Genomic DNA, 16,069 nt, shown 5'->3' with positions numbered 1-16,069 from the left:
GGATTATCCCTTTCAACTTCTCATTGCTGAACGTTTTCCTTTCCATCACTATTGCTAAGGAAAAGGGGGATTTTTGCATTTTCTAACACTTCTATTCTGCCTGCCTTAGGCTAAGTTTCTACTTGCTTTTTTGTGCACCAAAAAAGCACCAAAATGCCCCCCTCCTTTGGAGGCTTGAAGAAGCGCACCTGTATGCGTGAAACCGCCGGCAGTTGCCTCTAAGCGCCCCACGCCATTCATGTCTTCCTTGCCTGATTGAGCAGCCCGAGATGGGAGCCAATATTTCAGTATCTGGATGGTGAGTGCAGGGCGCCTGTTTTTCTTTGTTGCATTCTTGTATTTACTGGGTTTCCCATTGTCCTAGCATCTCCGCCAGCTGAGTTTATCTGGGTAGTTGCCCGAGTGTCCATACTGTCCATCTCGTGAAGCTGTTTATCCAGGTACCGGTGCCACTATTCTATTACTCTTTTTTGTGATTTTATTCTATTAGGCTAGGATTCCAATGATGTTTTATTTTCCACCAGCAAAAACGCCCGAAAAACTGCCACAGCTTTTCACTTTCACAGCTTTTTTTTTTTTTTAAGAAGATTTTGCTGGTGTGTAGAAACAGTCTTTTTTGTACCCTGGGGCAGTTTTCTCACTGCCTTCAGGGTACAATGGGTCGGATGCTGGGGGCCAGGCCCATAAAGTATAAGGAGGCAAGGAATGATGTACATATACAGTGTGTTTAGCATAACTACATATCTCCACTGGCTGTATAGTAGTACAGGAGGGCATAGGGCACCCATGTATACTATACAGGCGCCCTACCAGGAAAGAGTTAACACATGCTGCTGCTTAGCAGTGCTGGGTTAACTCTTTGTGTGCTATGCTGTATATACAGTTATCTATAGATATATAGTTTTTTTTAAATGTGTTTCGTTTTTTACAATTACATTTTTAGGCTTAGTAGTGGAAGCTGTCTTGTAGACAGAATCCATTACTAACCCAGGCATAGGTGTAGGAACCGGGGGGGATAGGGGGGGACACATCCCCCCCAGAAAATCATGCAGGGGGACAGATCATGGGGGAATCCCCTCAGTTCTGCCCGCAGACTATGCTGTATTATATGGTGAGTCAATTTAACCCAGGGTGGCATCCGTAGCCGGTCACTCAGCCTCTTTGAACTGTGTGAGCAACTACGCACACAATTCAAAGACGACCGTGACCTCTGCCCGACGCAGGCGCTGATGACGGCACTCATCAGTGCCTGCACTGTGGAGAAGAGAGAACGCGGCCCGGCCCTTCTGGAGATCACCGTGTGGGACTAGGTGAGTTTTTTTATTTTTTTTTATTGTGCTCTGGGGTGGGGAAGGGGGATGCACACTCACTACAACATAATATATTAACTATATGCACACTCTCTACAAGCATACAACATTCAGTATATGCACACTCACTACAAGCATACAACACCCACTATATTTTGGGGGGGGGGGGGGTATTTATCCATCTGCCAGCTACCTAATCAAAAAAAGAACACTTTGGGGACCTTAAAACATCACTTTTATTATAAACTATTAAAACTATAGCACCTCTACAACATTCCATAAAACTCTGAATGTGATGACCGCCACCAGCTACCTCTCATACCCGCTTGTTACTGGTCCTGAAATTCGGCTTTTGGTCACAATACACAGTGTTACTTCACACTTAGGCTAGGTTTCCACTTATTTTTTTTTTTACAAAAACGCCAATAAAAACGCCCATTCTGACGCATGGCGTTTTTTTTGTGAAAAAACGCTGCGGCCAGATGTTAGCTGTAACTCAATAGTAAACTGCAAAATGCCAAATCCACTTGGCGTTTTTCAGTTTGGCGTTTTTTAATCCTTTTGGCGTTTTTGGGCTCCTTGGCAGTTTTTAAAAAATACCTCTTGTCGAGACTTTGGCGTTTTTTCGGGAAAATCTTGGCGTTTTTCTGTGTGTGTGTGTATGTTTCACTTTTTTTTTTAAATTTTTTAGGTAGTACTACTACTCCCAGCATGGAACACACTGTTCCATGATAGGAATAGTAGTTACCTGTACTAATTGAAAGATCGCCGGGGTCATTTGCGATCCTCCTGTATAATGTATAGATGCAGCAGCCACTCTTCTATGGTCCCCTTCACCGCCGTATATATACACCGATTCATATTTCCCGCAGAGAGCTGTGATTGCTCAGATGGTTCCAGCCAATCACAACTCTGTGGGAAATAGGAATATGTGTATATATACGGCAGTGCAGGGGACCATCGGCTGCTGCATCTATACATTATACAAGAGGGTTGCAACGGGTGTCAGGAGGAGTGACACTCGCTGCAATCTGTCTATTAATGCCGGTACTACAGCTCCCAGCATGGAGCAGAGTGTGCTCCATGTTGGGGGTATTAGTACCTGCAGTAAGGGACAGATCCCAGGGATGTCACTTCTCCTGGCACCCGCTGCGATCAAAGTGACTGTCGGGATCAGCTGTTCTCAGGGCTACAGAGCCGGGAGATCAGCTGATCCTGAGCAGTAGATATACATCGTATAGTGTTGAGCGGCATAGGCCATATTCGAATTCGCGAATATTCGCGAATATATGGACGAATATTCGTCATATATTCGCGAATATTCGCATATTCGTTATATTCTCGTTTTATTTTCGCATATGCGAATATTCGCGTGTGCGAAAATTAACATATGTGAATATTGGCATATACAAAATTAACACGCGCGTAAATTCGCATATGCGAAAATTAGCATATGCTAATGTTCGCATATGCGCATTTTCGTATATGCGAATTTTCGCACGTCAGTCTCACACAGTAGTATTACAGCCTTCTTTACACCACACAAGCTGGAAGCAGAGAGGGATGATCACTGTGATGTGTACTGTGAAGAAAAAAAAAAAAAAAAAAAAACGAATATTCGTAATTACGAATATATAGCGCTATATTCGCGAAATTCGCGAATTCGCGAATATGCGATATTCGCGAATAATATTCGAATTGCGAATATTCGCGAGCAACACTAACATCGTATATAGTGTTGCTCGCGAATATTCGCAATTCGAATATTATTCGCGAATATCGCATATTCGCGAATTTCGCGAATATAGCGCTATATATTCGTAATTATGAATATTCGTTTTTTTTTTGTTTTTTTTTCTTCACAGTACACATCACAGTGATCACCCCTCTCTGCTTCCAGCTTGTGTGGTGTAAAGAAGGCTCTAATACTACTGTGTGAGACTGGCGCGCGAAAATTCGCATATGCGAAAATTATAGCCTAGGCGGATTTTCGCACATGCGAATTTTCACATATGTTAATTTTCGCATACGCGTATTTTCGCATATGCGAAATTAAAACGAGAATATAACGAATATGCGAATATTCGCGAATATATGACGAATATTCGTCCATATATTCGCGAATATTCGCGAATTCGAATATGGCCTATGCCGCTCAACACTAATCGTATACATACTGCCCAGCAAGAACTTACAGTGACCCTGCAATGTGAATACAGTATACACATTGCTGGCTCACTTAACTCCTTGCTGAGCTGTGTGCTATGCACCAGCCCAGCAAGGAAAGAGTTAACTTACACTACTGGACACTGTAGGTTAACCCTTTGGGCGGTATACACTATATACAGCTATCTATAGATAGCTGTATATAGTGTATACAGAAGATGGGGAAGTCCCCTTACGTCCAGTCCCTGCGGGTCCGCTTAGCTCCGCCCCCTGGTGATGACGCCATTAGGGGCGGAGCTACAAACGAGATCCAGGCTGGCAAGGGTATAAGGCTCTGTTAACATTGTCCGTATTGGATAATGGGAACAGACCCTTCTGCCAGTGTCTACCCAGACAGGGAGACTCCAGCTTTTGCTAAACTACAACTCCCAGCATGCCCAGACAGCCAAAGGCTGTCTAGGCATGCTGGGAGTTGTAGTTTTGCACCAATTGGAGGCTCACTGTTTAGGTAGACATTGCATTATGGGCGCTCTCACCTGCAGAGAGCACAAAAAATGTCCTAACCTATTTTTTTTGTGTTTTTTCCTTTCTTCTCGTTTCAGATCCGTGTATGCAGAGGATTACGACGGATTCGATGGATTACGACGGATGAACAGGATTTTTTTATATTTTAATAAAATGGTTAACGAGGGCTGTGGGGGAGTGTTTTTTAAAATAAAATAATTTTTCCAATGTGTTATGTTTTCTTTTTTATTGAATATTCAGGCTTAGTTATGGAGGCTGTCTAATAGACGGAATCCATGACTAAGTCAGGGCTTAGCGCTAGCCCCAAAAACAGCTGGCGCTAACCCCCAATTATTACCCCGGTAGCCACCGCCACAGGGGTGCCGGGAATAGCCGGTACCAACAGGCCCGGAGTGTCAAAAATGGCGCTCTTGGGCCTAGGCGGTAACAGGCTGGCATTATTTAGGCTGGGGAGGGCCAGTAACAATGGTCCTTGCCCACCCTGGCAACGTCAGGCTGTTGCTGCTTGGTTGGTATCTGGCTGATACTGAAAATAGGGGGAACCCTATGCGTATTTTTTTTTTTCTTATTTATGAAAAAAAAAACGCATAGGGTTCCCTGTATATTCAGTATCAGCACGATACCAACAAAGCAGCAACAGCCTTGCGTTACCAGGGTGGGCGAGGACCATTTTTACTGGCCCTCCCCAGCCTAAATAACGCCAGCCTGTTACCGCCTAGGCCCAGGAGTGCCACTTTTGACGCTCTGGGCCTGTTGGTACCGGCTCTTCCCGGCACCCCTGTGGCGGTGGGTACCAGGGTAATAATTGGGGGTTAGCGCCAGCTGTTTTTGGGGCTAACACTAAACCCCGGCTTAGTCATGGATTCTGTCTATTAGACAGCCTCCATAACTAAGCCTGAATATTCAATTAAAAAAAGACACAACACATTGGAAAATATATTTAATTTTAAAAAACACTCCCCCACAGCCCTCGTTAACCATTTTATTAAAATTAAAAAAATAAAGTTCATCCGTCGTAATCCATCGAATCTGTCGTAATCCTTTGCATACACGGATCTGAAACGAGAAGAAAAAAAAACACAAAAAAAATAGGTTAGGACATTTTTTGCACTCTCAAACTTTTTAAACAGGCGCCAGTTCACGGTCCCTCAGACCGTTGGAGGGTCGGACTATAGATAAAAAAAAAAAAAACTATGAACAAATTCCTATGAACACTTATATATCTTATTAGTGGACTACCCCTTTAAGTATGCAGCACAGTTCCCCCCACATTAGCTAGGCAGCATAGTTCCCCCACATTAGGGTTGGCAGTATAGTTCCCCCACATTAGGTTGTAGTTCCCCCACATTAGGTTGTAGTTCCCCCCACATTAGGTTGGCAGTATAGTTCCCCCACATTAGGTTGTAGTTCCCCCACATTTAGTTGGCAGTATAGTTCCCCCACATTAGGTTGGTGGTATAGTTCCCCCCCACATTAGGTTGGCAGTATAGTTCCCCCACATTAGGTTGGCAGTATAGCTCCCCCCCACATTAGGTTGTAGTTCCCCCACATTAGGGTTGGTAGTATAGTTCCCCCACATTAGGTTGTAGTTCCCCCACATTTAGTTGGCAGTATAGTTCCCCCACATTAGGTTGTAGTTCCCCCACATTAGGTGCTGTATAGTTCCCCCACATTAGTTTGGCAGTATAGTTCCCCCAACATTAGGTTGTAGTTCCCCCACATTAGGTAGGCAGTATGTTTCCCCCCACATTAGTTTGTAGTTCCCCCACATTAGGTTGTAGTTCCCCCACATTAGGTAGGCAATATAGTCCCCCCCCACATTAGGTGTAGTTCCCCCATTTAGTTGGCAGTATAGTTCCCCCACATTAGGTGCAGGATAGTCCCCAACATTGGGTGCAGTATAGTTCCCCATATTAGGTGCAGTATAGTTCCCCACATTAGTTGCAGTATAGTTTCCCCACATTCGGTTGGCAGTATAGTTCCCCCACATCAGGTTGTGGTTCCCCCACATTAGTTGCAGCATAGTTCCCCACATTAGGTGCAGTATAGTTCCCCCACATTAGGTTGGCAGTATAGTTCCCCCATTAGGCTGTAGTTCCCCCACATTTAGTTGCTAGAATAGTTCCCCCACATTAGGTTGTAGTAACACCACATTAGGTACAGTATAGTCCCCCACATTAGGTGCAGTATAGTTCCCCCCACATTAGGTGCAGTATAGTTCCCCCACAGACATACAGCCTCCAGCCATACAGTGTATGGCTGGAGGCTGTATGCCTGTGTACTGCCCCACTTCAGTGCTCCGACCCCCACTCCTCCGGTCTGGCCATAGCAGTAGGTCCTGGGACCGGAGGAGTGGTGGTCGGAGCATCGGAGCTGACGTGCCGCTGGTAACACTTATCAAGCTGGCTAGCGCACGTCTTGATTGCTGCTCCACTCCTCCACGCTACGTTGCTATGGGCGCACGCATGGGACGTCAGTGACGTCCCTGCGTGCGCTACCTCCCGGTGGTCCTTGCATTTTTAAAGTAAACGTGGGGCCGCCAAGAGCGCATCCCTGTGTCCCGAAAACATCTTTCTGGACACAAGGATGTCCTTAGGCATCCGTAGTGGTAGCTGGTTTCAAGTATTTGGGATCCTACATGTTTCATCCACTTAAATTCATCAGGGATCACGTTAATGTTAACCAGTGACGGGCACTGGTGCAATAACGCAGTTTTGGGACATTTGCAATAAAGTAAACAATGAATACATTACCTGGTGCTAATATAGGGACCCAATGTAATAGACAGGACTTTGTGCAATTATCTATGCACTTTGAATAACACTAGAGACTATGGGGGAGATTTATCAAAACCTGTCCAGAGGAAAAGTTGGTAAGTTGCCCCTAGCAACCAATCAGATTGCTTCTTTCATTATTGGTAAGGCCTCTGCAAAATGAAAGAAGCGATCTGATTGGTTGCTATGAGCAACTCAGCAACTTTTCCTCTGGACAGGTTCTGATAAATTTCTCTGTATGCATCTATGATTGTATGAAGTGCACTCCACCAGTTGCTCTATTTGTGAACTAAATATACAAAGGACATTAACTCACATATAATTGGACTGCAAAATAAAAAGCAGTTATATACATTCACAGAAGTAATTGCATATTAGCGTGTCTATGGGAAAATGGTCCAATAGAGTAATTGTGAAGTAACACTGTGTTTTGTGACCAAAAGCCGCATTGCAGGACCAGTAACAAGCCGGTATGAGCGGTAGCTGGCGGCAGCCATCTTATTCAGAGTTTTTATAGAATATTGTAGAGGTGCTATAGTTTTAATAGTTTATAATAAACGTGAAGTTTTAAGGTCCCCAAAGTGTTCTATTTTTGATTATTAAGTACGGTAGACCCATATAAGCAGTGGTGCAGTTGCATCCTTTAGAGTTGATACTGGCTACCTACCTAGCTTCCAACTTACCTGGATATATTTAACCCCTTAAGGACCCGGGCTTTTTCCGTTTTTTCATTTTCAATTTTTCCTCCTTAACTTTAAAAAATCATAACTCTTAAAAATTTTCACCTAAAATTATATATAATGGCTTAATTTTTGCGTCACTAATTCTACTTTGTAATGACATTAGTCATTTTACCCAAAAATCTACCGTGAAACGGGAAAAAAAATCAATGTGCGACAAAATTGATGAAAAAACACTATTTTGTAAGTTTTGGGGGCTTCTATTTTTACGCAGTACATTTTTTGTCAAAAATGATACCTTATCTTTATTCTGTAGGTCCATATGGTTAAAATGATACCCTACTTGTATAGGTTTGAATTTGTATCACTTCCGAAAAAAATCATGAATACATGCAGGAAAATATATACGTTTAAAATGGTCATCTTTTGACCCCTATAACTTTTTTATTTTTCTGTGTTCAGGGCGTTTTGAGGACTCATTTTTTGCGCCGTCATCTGAAGTTTTTAGCGGTACCATTTTTGTTCTGATCAGACTTTTTGATCACTTTTTATTCACTTTTTTGTGGTATAAAAAGTGATCAAAAATGCGCTATTTTGGACTTTTGAATTTTTTTGCACGTACGCCATTGAACGAGCGGTTTAAAAAGCGGTATATTTTTATAAATCGGACATTTCCGCATGCGTCGATACCACATATGTTTATTTTTATTATTATTTACATAATGTTTTTTTTATTTTTGGAAATGCCGGGTGATTCAAACTTTTATTAGGGGAAGGGATAATTGAAAGGGTTAATGATTTTTTTACACTTTTCTTATGCAACATTATAGCTCCTATAGGGGGGGTTATAACATTGCATTAACTGATCTTTTACTCTGATTGATCCATCTCCATAGGAATGGATCAATCAGTGTTTTCGGCGATTGAATGCTCAAGCCTGGATCTCAGGCTTGAAGCATTCATTCGGCGATCGGACAGCAAAGGAGAAGGTAAGAAGACCTCCTCCTGTGCTACAGCTGTTCGGGATGCCGCAATTATACCGCGGCGATCCCGAACAGCTCCCTGAGCTAGCCGGGCACTTTTACTTTCGTTTTTAGCCGCGAGGCTCAGCTTTGAGCGCGCGGCTAAAGGGTTAATAGCGCGCGGCACAGCGATCAGTGCCGCGCGCTATTAGAGGCGGGTCCCGGCTTCACTATGACGCCGGGCCCGCCGCGATATGATGCGGGGTCACCGTGTGACCCCGCGTTATATCGCAGGACCGGGACTCATGACGTATGCATACGTCATGGGTCCTTAAGAGGTTAAAACTACCTGGCTACTTACCTAACTGGCTACCTATCTACCTACCAAGCTACCTGGCTATTTACCTAACTACCTGACTACCTACCTGGGTAGCAACCTAGCTACCTATCTTGATACCTACTTAACTGGTTATTTACCTAGCTACCTACCTACTTGGTTATCTACCTAGCTACCTAACTATCTGACTTTTCCTACATTCTATCTACCTAGCTGTCAACTACCAATCCACCTAGCTACCAACTGACCTAGCTAGCTAAAAACCAACCTACCTATCTTATAGACACTGATTTGAATAGGGACCTTCCATATGATAAAATATACCTTTTCATTAAGTTCTAATTAAATATTTACTTATACTACAAAATAAACAGGCTGTCACCGGTCACCTCTGGTTTACACTCATTTATTATATTGCACTTGAGCATCATCTCTCAGGATATACTGCATATAAAGTGCAAAAATAGTGTATAAAAACACACAAGATATATACACAAATAATTCCAACAGTAGGTATGGTCCAGGTTTACCTTCCATTCTATTCTTGCTATTGGTCAAAGCTGAGTTTTTTTTGTTACATGACATAAATTCCTTTATGTATCAATATGTTGTCATTTATGCCACTGTTAACATATAATTCTGTTTATTCACTGTATCTGACTACATTCATTCTACTGTAACTAGCATTCACATATAGCATTTTTTTTCTCCATGCCACTGTTCACACATATGTACGTTTTTTAGTCCGTGGATATTTTACTGCAAACAAACAAGTACACTCTCCTTAGTCACTATGGTTGGTCCTATGTTCCAGTATTTCAGTTGTTCTTTTATGGTAACTAACATGGTGACTGCTAACAGATCGGACTAACCTCAGTGACTAAGGAGAGTATTATTGTTTGTTTGCAATAGAATATCCACAAACTAAAAAAACGTACATATGTATGCACATTATCCTGGAGAATTAACTGCTACACGTGACTGCTAGTTACCATCCCTAGAATGAATGTAGTCAGATACAGTGAATAAAAAGTTACATGTGAACAGTGGAATAAATGAGAACATATTGATACATAAAGGAATTTATGTCATGTAAAAAAACTCAACTTTGACTGAGAACAGAAGATAAACATGGTCCATACCTCCTGTTGGAATTTTTTGTGTATATATTTTGTTTGTTTTTATACACTGTTTTTGCATGTTATATGGAGTTTATCTTGAGAGACTACAAATACACAAGAGCAATAAGATAAATGTGTGCTAATCCATAGGTGACCTGTGGCGGCCTGTATATTTTGTATTTTATTGGAATGTAATAAAAGGTATATTTTATCGTTTGGAAGGTCCCTATTCAAATCAGTGTCTATATTATTAATGTACTGGGAGACCCACCATTTTAACCTGATAAGTGTTAATACCTACCTACCAAACCTACCTACCTGGTTACCTATTGCCCTGGCTATCTAACTACCAGCTACCTACGTAGCAGGCTAGCAACCTGAATGCCTACCTAGCTATCCATCTACCTAGCAACCTAGCTACCTGGCTATCTACCTTGCTAGCTAACAACCTACCTAGCTAGTTGCCTACCTGGCTACCTAGCTAGCTACCCACCTATGTTGCTAACAACAAACCTTGCCACCTACCTAGCAACCTAACTACCTACCTGTATGGCTATCTACTTAGCTAGCTAACAATCTACCTAGACACCTAACAAGCTATCCACCTACCTACCTATCTATCTAACAACCATTCTAGCTACAAACATACCTAGCTACCGAAAGTAACCTACCCATGTAGCTAGCTACCTACTTACCTGCCTACTTACCTATCTAGCTAGCTAACAACCTACCTACTTTCTGACATATTTATCTACTGTGGGGGGCGTCTATGGTGGGGGATAGGCCTACTTAATGGGGGGGGGGGTCTACTATCCTATTTATGGGAGGGCAGTGCACTGGAAAAATGCAGAGCCTAACATGTTTTTCCTGCAGATGCTAAAGAGACGGTTTTTGACTGGAAGAAGTTGACATGTTGGTCTGATCCAGATGCAGAAGAAAAGGAAAGAGGACATCGCTGATCAGAAATTATGTTACCTGTGAGTCCCTAGATGTAACTATAATCACCTATATGGTATACAGATCCTGTGTACAGTTGGTATCTACCTTTACATGGTCCTGGATGCAATCACTTTTATGGTATACAGGTCCTGCAACAAAGACAAAGACCACAGCACCAATGATTATAAACTGATATGTGCAAAAGAGCAGTTGTTTATTGGTTCCCCAGAAACCTTTTTATTTCCTTTTTTTTAAGGAACCAATAAATGATAGTTCTTTTCCATTTTTGGTGCTGTGGTCTTGGACTTTCTTGCATGTTTGGTATCCGTATTGGCTATCTGGATGACTACGGGGACAATGGATTTGTCTAGTGCTGTCTTCTACTGCTTCTACTGATTCTGTGTACAGCCAGTATCTACTTCTTTATAGTCACTGTACAGGGAGCTAAATGTCTGTATACAGTGGTTTTATTCAGTAACAGTATGATGCGTTAGTCAGTCACTGTGTGATGTAAAGTGTGTTCCTGATGAGGCAGTATTATTTGGTCCTGGTATTGTTTATATTGTGATATTATTGATATTGTTGGTATGTTTACAGTGGTTTTTACTCAGTATGGTGGTATTATCCAGTCTTTGTGTGCTGGTATAATTTGTTCCATGTATACTGATATTGTTAATATGGGTCTCAGTATTCGGGATTTGGTCAGTAATGGTATGGTGGTGATATGTATGGTAATTTTTTATTTTTTTTCCAAAGTATATCTTTATTGACTTTTCATATGTCCAGAGTACCTGGGAATCCACTGTTTATTTTGTGAGATCTGTCTTATCTGTATCTGTATCTGACCTTATATGTTAACATATAAGGTCAGATACAGATACAGATAAGACAGATCTCACAAAATAAACAGTGGATTCCCAGGTACTCTGGACATAGGAAGACAATCAGGCAAGAATTATTGCGGACCATTAGCCTGACTTTCGGCAGTGCAAGACTGTAACAGCTAGTGAATGACAGCTTGATTATAACATATCAAAAAGGAGTCTCGCTGTTTGGTACCTGAGAAATATAAGCGCATGCTGGGCAGAAAACTATAGCACTTAAAGGGTAGCTCCCACCATCCTATTTTTTTTTTTTGCCAGCCTGTTCCCCCCCCCCCCCCCCGCTATGGCACTAGCCCGTTCCCTCCTCCTCCCCCCCCACGCCCCGCATACCCCGCTCCCTCATTACACTTGCAGTTACTGCAGAGTCCGGCAGCGGGCGTGCAGGGACAGCAGCGGCAACGAGGCAGCGGCGATGTGCGGGAGGAGTGGCCTCCAAGCCAGTGGCCGGGGAGCCAATGCACTCGCTCCCGCCTGTCTAATTGACAGGCAGGGAGCGAGTGCAGCCTAACTGAAAAAGGACTGATTGCCACTCCAAAATCAGTCCTTTTTCAGTGGATGGTTTTTAAATGTAAATTAAACCTTTTTAATGAAAAAATAATAATAAAAGTATATTAGAGATATGTTGTAGTACATAAGTACTACAACATATCAAAAAATAAAGTTGGTGACAGCGCCCATTTAAGGGGGAGTGTATAGTTCGAGAGAAGGTATCCAGGCAGGTACCATGGGGATCCACAAGCGGCCTACAAGAGGCTTCCAGAATGGTACTCATGGGGACTGAGGAGAGGTAAGAGTGGGAGAAAAATGATAGAGAAACAAAAATAGGTAGTATGGGCTAGACAGGTAGAAGGGTAGAGAAGGAGAATAGACAGATGGAGAGGTGAGTAGAAATTCATAGCAGGTCCAGAGAAGTCAGACACTTACCACTCGGAGCAGGCAAGACGGGAAACCTCCGGGACATCAATTCAGCAATATCAATGACAGCGTATAGATGTATTTTCCTAGTACAGGGTAATCAACCCGGTCTACAGATATAGGGTATCAAACTCTGCAGAAGACATGAACTCTGACCAGGGCCTCATGATTCCGTAAAATCTGTCTAACTCATTCCTGGAGTCAGCTAAAATCTCCTCCATTCTATATATGTGGGAAACCTCCCGAAGCCAGGACAAAATGGAGGGGGGGGGGGGGGGGGGACTGCGCTTTCCACAATCGTGGGATAACCGCTCTGGCCGCTAGCAAGAGATGTTGGAGTAATTTAGTGGAAGAGCCGGGCATGGAAGTCAGGGGTATAGAGAGGAGGAGTAGCGTAGGAGATTTGGGGATCGTATGTGAGATTAGTCTGGAAATTATATTTAGTGTCTGGGACCAAAAGGAGTCCAGAGCCAGACATTCAAGCCATATATGAGTCATGGTGCCACCCGGGTTCCCACATCGCCAGCAGACATCCGTCACATTTGGGTACATGCGTGCAAGGAGTGAGGGAACTCGGTACCACCTGGTGATTATTTTATAATTAGTTTTGTGTGCTTTGCATGACGTGGAGGATCTGTGACACCGTGAAAATGCCAGTTTCCAGTACTTTTCTGAGATTGTGCACATTAGTTCCTTTTCCCAGGCTGAACAGAAGGCCATGGGCGCTGTCGTGCAGGATTCTAAGAGGAGAGAGTAAATGGAGCTGACTGAGTGGCCCGTCGACCCCGTGGAGGCACAAAGACGTTCAAACGGGGTAAGAGGTCTGTGAATCTGTAGGCGAGTTTTCTGAACATTATAAAAGTGTGTAAGTTGGTAGTATTGAAGTCGGTGTGTCGGTGTCGGCAGGGATGTCTGGAAAAAGTCAGAGATGGGTTTCAAACCCGTCGGAGTGAGTAGATCATACAGCACCGGGGCCTCGTCTCTGCGAAAGGACAGGAATGTGGGTGAATCGAGTGCCGGTGGGAAAACTGGATTATCAAATAAAGGGACGAGTGGGCCTGTGGTGGAGGCAATGGGGATGCGTTTCAAGTAGGCCCTAGAAGCCGAGATCAAGGATGCGGCCACAGGAGGGAGGTCCTGCGAGAGTTTGCGGGAGAACCGGTTACTAGGTAGCAAGAGTAGAGACTTAAGGTCCGTCTTCAAGGCCCTACTCTCCAGCATCATGTATGGGGATTTTATTCCTCCTTGTATACTGGTTTTAATGCTTAAAATTGTCCTCTTCTATAAGACTTTTATTTATTTTTTGCTCCGTGGTCTGTAGTTTTTATCGGATCATTTTTGTTTTGCACTTTTTGATCACTTTTAATAAACTTTTTTTTTCTAGTATATAAAATGAACTGAAATCAGCAATTCTGGACTTAGGTATTTTTTTAAGTTTACACCATTCACCATGCAGTTTCATTATTGTCATATTTTAATAGTTTGGACATTTCCACATTTTGCCTTTTATATGTTTATTTTTGTTTACACTTTTATTAGGGAAGGGACATAATCACTGATGTTCAGCTAGTAAGCGTACTTCATACCCCCAGACTGCTATCGAGTACCGCAGCATACATGTACACCTTGTTTCGTCAAGGTGTTAATGGTGACTACATTAACCCCTCGTCCTGACCTCACACACACAGCCTACCTCCCACAGCCCTGACAAATAAATCCCTATCTCTTGAATTCACTGCTCTCTGAAGGTACCTGTAATGAGGAGCCTGTATTGTCATGCTAAATTAAGTGGTTCCGCCCCTTTTGGTCCCTCCCTTTTAATGGCTCCGCCTTTTGCAAAGCCACACTCAATAACAATGCTATCCCCCCAGATTTGTCAGGGTTCATACGCCCCTGAACTCAGTGCTTAGTGTTAGCCCAAAAAACAGCTAGCGCTGACCTCCAAATATTACCCTGGTGCCCATTGCGCCAGGGGTGCTAAGAAAAGCTGATACCAAAAGGCCCAGAGCATCATATATGGTGCTCCTGGGCCTAGGCGATAACAGGCTGATATATTTTAGGCTGGGCAGGACCAATAATAATGGTCCTCGCCTACCCTGGTAACTTCAGGCTGTTGCTGCTTGGTTGGTATCTGGTTAATATATTTATTTTGGGGAAAAAAAATCTAAATTGCTAAACAATTTCATACATGCGAAGACAAGACCTACATAAAGGACTTGAAGGACTTGGAGGCTTCTTGTTTAGGAACACACTGCATTATGGGTGCTCTTCCCAGGGGAGAGCGCCAAAATGTACTAAACCATTTTCGTGTTTTCCTTTTCTTCTCATTTCATATATGTTATTGCGGAGTACTAAGGCGATGACCAGCATTTATTTTTTTTTACTTTTTTTTACTAAGGGCTGTGGGGAAGTGTTTTTTTAAATGTGTTGTGTTTTTTACAATTACATTGTCAGGGTTAGTAGAGGAAGATGTCTTGTAGATAGAATCCATTACTAACCCAGGGCTTAGTGTTAGCCCCAAAAACAACTAGCCCTGACCTCTAAATATTACCCTTGTACCCATCGCCCCAGGGGTGCCGAGAAGAGCCGGTACCAAAAAGCCCAGAGCATCAAATATGGTGCTCCTGGGCCTAGGCGATAACAGGCTGACATATATTAGGCTGGCCAGGACCAATAATAATGTCCTCGCCCACCCTGGTAACGTCAGGCTGTTGCTGCTTGGTTGGTATCTGGCTAATTTATTTATTTTGAAAAAAAAAATCTAAATTGTTAAACAATTTCATACATGCGAAGACAAGACCTAAATAAAATACATGAAGGAGAAGGGGCAGGGGAGGGATATAAAAGATACCAAAACTAAAGAGTGCATCAAAATTGCCAACGAATAATAAAGGATTTTGGTCCACAGGGAATTAAATAAGTACTATTCTAGTGAATCAGTATGTATACACAGACACTGGGCAAAACAATACATTTGATTGTACCTAGCTTGAACCTCTTACATGGTATTAAAAAACGATCATATACCAATGGTAAATGTATGACAATTTAGTGTAGTTCTATTTGCTGTGTACTTTATTTCCCTCATTTAGAAGGAGATTTATCAAGCTCTGTAGTAGATTTTTTTTGCATAAAAAAGTCGCTTGTACTTGGCACCTGCGACTTTCCTATACATGCTGCGACTTTTTGATTTTTGATTATCCCAACGCACATTTCTGAAATCTGCTCACGTAGTAAATTTTTTTTTGTGCTTTGCAGTGGTCATGTATTTATCAAATGCGAAAGTCGCCTTTTATGAAGAAAAAAAGTTGCATCTCCGTTTAAAAGTGGCATATGTATTCCAGGTCCAACCTGGCTTACAGAAAGTGCATACGTCCGCAGAAAAGGAAATTAACACCCACTTTTAACTAACACTCCCCACTGTGCTACCTAAATATATATATATATATATATATA

The sequence above is a fragment of the Hyla sarda genome, chromosome 5 (assembly GCF_029499605.1).
Source record: "Hyla sarda isolate aHylSar1 chromosome 5, aHylSar1.hap1, whole genome shotgun sequence".
Taxonomy (NCBI): Eukaryota; Metazoa; Chordata; class Amphibia; order Anura; family Hylidae; genus Hyla; species Hyla sarda.
This window is presented reverse-complemented; position numbering follows the sequence as displayed.